The sequence below is a fragment of the Alexandromys fortis genome, unplaced genomic scaffold (assembly GCF_014885135.2).
Source record: "Alexandromys fortis isolate MF-2015 unplaced genomic scaffold, M_Fortis_MF-2015_v1.1 scaffold_356, whole genome shotgun sequence".
In the NCBI taxonomy this organism is placed as follows: Eukaryota; Metazoa; Chordata; class Mammalia; order Rodentia; family Cricetidae; genus Alexandromys; species Alexandromys fortis.
Window position 1 is genome coordinate 20,562 of NW_026068235.1, and position 4,580 is coordinate 25,141.

Consider the following 4,580-nt stretch of genomic DNA (forward strand, 5'->3'; position numbering starts at 1 on the left):
CCCCAGCAGAAGGACTTGTGGGAAGCCTCACCCCCACACCACCTCTCCAGTTCTCATGCCTTGCTCACATTTAGTCCGCTGGTAACTGATGCGGCTAGCATCCCACTGAGTGGGTAACATCCACACTGGCTGTGTTTTCACTTTGTACGTGTCTGCTTTTTATAGCGTTTCTGGAGTTTTTAGTTCAGGAAGAGAGGGGTCTTGTTTAAATTTGCTCCTTTAAAGAAACATGGAGGAGGTGATGTGGGACTCCCCGATGGGTTGTTAGTATCTATCAGAGGAACTATGTCACAGATTGACTCATTCCCTAAGGATGGGTCTGGCTATTTGATACATCAAGACTTTTTTTTCCCTTGGGAGTGACCCTAGTCTGGGTCTCTAACCATGAATGCTTTTAGACTGCACAGGGCCTTTGTGCAAATCTGGGAAAGGTGTCCCTTCTTCAGGGTGCAGAGGATCCAGTAGCAGGGGGTGTATGACTTAGCTAGCGCATCGTGAGTTGGATTCCAGCCCCTACATCTCTCCCCAGACTTGCTCCCTGTCCAGGGCATGTTACTACAATAGTGTTGTTATTGTCTTGTGCAAAAAGCCAGCAAGGCACTTCCCCTCTGGAGAGCAAGAGAAAGACGGGATGGGGATGCAGCTGGAGACAAAGGAAGGGCCCCCAAATGGACTTTATTCTCAACACTTTCTTCCTGATTCAGACCCTCCAAGGAACAGGACCCGGAGCTGTAGGACTTCCAAAACTATCCTAAAGGCGGAGGACTCCAAGTGAGTATGGATCTGAGGAGGTGGGATGAGCCACAACACAGTAGTTCACGCCTTCTACTTTTCATCTGTGTATTGTTTCTCTGCCTAAACAAAATATCTTAATTGTAATTGTTTGGTTTCTTAAAAATGACTATTTCTGTTTGAAAGCAGAAAATAGCTTCTGGTTACTTTAATTGTTTTTGGTTTTCTTTTTTGTTGTTGTTTTATTTTTGTTTTTTTGACAGGTTTTCTCTGTATAGCCCTGGCTGTTCTGGGACTTGCTCTGTAGAGCAGGCTGATTTTGAACTCACAGATGTCTGCCTGCCTCTGCCTCTCGAGTGCTGGGATTAAAGGCATGTGCCACTGCTGCCCGGCTTAGTTATTTTAATTTTGAAAGAGGGCATTCTACCCCACAGAGGGAGAGAATACTTGTCTGAAACACAGGACAGGCATGCAGGCAAAAGAGGAGCCAAGGACCCACTAGGACTTTATCTTCATCTCTAGCTCTGTTTCCATCTGATGATCTCGAGTGCATTTGCTTCCTTCTCTATGTCAGTCTTGGCTAATTCTAGTTTCTTTTTTAAAAAAGTCTGACTCATTTTTATTTTGTGTGTATGAATGTTTCATACACATATATGTATATGTGCAACACGTTTGTGCATGGAGCCTTGTGGAGTCAAGAAAAGAGAGCCTGATCTCTGGAACTGGAGCTAAAAATATTCATGGGCTGCAGTGTGGGTGCTGGGAACTGAACCTCTGAGCTTTCTCTCTAGGCCTCTGTTTCTTTTGTTTTGTTTTGAGACTTAAAAAGTTCCCCCCAAGTTCCTAGGTAGACTTAAACCTTTGTCCCCCCCTGCTTCCTCCTCCTGAGTAATGGGATACAGGTGTGTGCTGCCACACCCAGCTCACAAGCACTCCGCCAACTGAGCTATATCCTCCAGCTTGTATTCTTTTCTCTCTTTCCATCTCCCTCTCTCTCCCACCCTCCTCCTTCCCTCCATCTTTCTTTCTCTCTTTGACACAGTAGGTTTCACCCATTTATAGTTGCTCAGTTTATTTCTCCCCATTCAAGAGAATGACCGAAGACTATAGTTTTTCCACTTCTTGTCCCTACTTCATTTCTGAGGAAGGACTCACTGGCCCAGCTTGGTTAGATGCCCATCCGATTCAAGGAATGAATTACTCTTTACAGACTGAAGCTGTCAGGAGCTCCTGGGGCCGGGATGGGCGTGACGGTGTGAGAAGAAAACCAGAAGGGGTTTCCTTCCAAATGACCTGATATCTGATGTGATTTCTTCTAGACTGTCCCTTCTGATCTTTTGCATACTGATTATGCATTTGGGGACCATCTTTATAATCAGTGTTTGTCCAAGGGAAGGAGAAGCCAGAGGAATGAGGAAATGAGGAGGAGGTAAGCAAGCCGGGGTGTAGAGTCATGAATAAACGTGACCCTCCTCTTGATGCCTGGTCACTTAGGTACCAAGGCAGTTGGTCAGTACACAGGCTGAGGAGGATAGAACCTCCTCAGAGTGACAAAGGCATCATGGGAAGCAACTGAAGGAACACTTTAGTCTTAAGTGGAAGTAGGTGTGGGCTGGAAAGAAGGAAGATAACCACACTGCAGGACCCGTATCTGTGGGGCTCCTGGACACCACGGCACAAGCATTGGGGAATAGCCTTACTCTTTGAAACTTTTTGTTCACCTGTAGGGATTGGGGTCAAGGCTCTTGTCTAATGATGGGGTTTCTGTAACGCCTTCCCCCAGTTCGGCAGGTGGTTGGGCCCAGGGACCTCAGCTTTCTGTCTTTGTTTTTCCTTGGATAGTTACTGGTAAAAGCATCACTAGAAGCCCTCAGCCAAACCAAGTCCCTTCTGTGATCTCCATACCCTTGGTAAGTTCCCTCCTTGATTCCTCAGTACTGAGTTGTGAGTGCCTTCGGAACTCAGTCGTTAGTTCTTTCCACTCACAGAGAGGACACTGTGTGGTCGTCTGTCTTTACCTGTGACACAGGCAGGTCCTATCATCTGGAAAGTTCTCTAGGTCACCATAAAGAACTGAAAAGAACACCATGAACACCTTTGTTTGGCCAAGGCGATGCTGTTAGCTTTTGGCTTTTTATGATTGGACACCATGGAAACACCTTGGACAAAGAAGAGACTGTAGCCATAGTTACAAAATGGATTCCAGTCACCCTTCTTGGGTTTGGAAACATAGAAAAACAATACTTCAAAGAAATAATGATTAATATGAAGGAAACAAACAAAAGCCTCAGACTAGAAAGCCAATACTGTCACCAAATCCAAGTAGCATCCGAATGATGGGAGGCCTGTTAGTGACACATGAGGGGCCAGGGCCAGCAGGATCTGAAATGTGACCACAGGCTACAGGTCTCAGGCTGCCCCTGTGCTGGCTGGGTCCCATGAAGACACAGAACAAGCTATCTAAAACAGTAAAGGAGCGGCTCTCACAGCGTACCTGCCTTTTTGCCCTAGAAGCTTTGGGAACAGTGGAGGGGAGGGAAATGACCAAAGCAACACCCTTCAGGGCTTGTCTAGGCTCCTTCTAGGTTACAAGTTTTGTTTGTTTGTTTGTTTTTTGGGTTTTTTTGTTGTTGTTGTTTTTTTAAGATAGGGTTTCACTGTTTTAGAGCTTGTCCTGGAACTAGCTCTTGTAGACCAGGCTGGCCTCGAACTCACAGAGATCTGCCTGCCTCTGCCTCCCGAGTGCTGGGATTAAAGGCATGTGCCACCACCGGCCAGCTGTTTGTATTTTTTTTTCTTCAGGAATTTATCATCACTTCTTTAAGATAGGACCCTGGGCAACATTGTTTTCCCAAGCCAGTTTTTCCCTCTACATTTTCCTCCTTGTTCCTATATGCTTCTGAGTTTTCTATCCATCTATCCACCATGTCCCACCCACCTCCCCACCCATGCATCCTCCATTTTGCAAACTAGGAACATGCTAGTGCTGAGGTTACAAAGACAAACTAAATAGGTAGCACCTGTCTTCATGGATCTTATGTTGTAACCCAGGAAAACAGCAGGGCAGCCATGGCGCACCCAGAAGCCCAAGTAGAAGGATCTCGAGTTCAAGGCCAGTTTGGACTAAATGAGTTCTAGAGCAGCCTAGACTGCAGAGTGAGGTTCTGTCTCAAAAATAAAGTGCTGTGGTGAGGTGGAGTTACACAAGCAACCACACTTGAACACAGACGCAAGCTTGTCCAGCAGAATCAGTGAAGGTGATAGGATGCTGTATAAGAGGAAAGAAGAGAACCCAGTGCCGTTCTCTCAGCAAGAAGCCAGCAGCCTGCTCTAGCCTTGCCCTGTTGCTCATACTTGGACACACTTAGCAGGCTGGACTAAAGCCCCTTCTAGTTTTGTTCTTCTTGGGCCCGGCAGTTCAGATGTATTCATACCATCAAAACTCCGCGAGAGAAGGGCAAACCCTGGGTACCCAGCTTTGCCTACAGTCTTGCAGAGATGACATCAAAATCCAGCCCTGAAAGCAAACTTTCGTGTTTGCAGGGCTGCCAAAGTGGCTCAGCGGGTAAAGGCGCTTGTCACCAATCCTGATGAAGCCCCAGGACTCACGTGGCAGGAAGAGAAGCAACTACTGCAAGCTGTCCTCTGACTTCCACATGTGTTCTGGGAACACATAGCCCTTGTGTATCCTCCACTCTCCCCTACGTGAAGGGGCGGGGGAAGAGGGGAAGAGAGAGATACAGAGACAGAGAGGCAGAGAGAAACACACACAGACACACACACGCGGGGCAAGGGGGAGAGAGAGAGAGAGAGAGAGAGAGAGAGAGAGAGAGAGAGAGAGAGAGAGA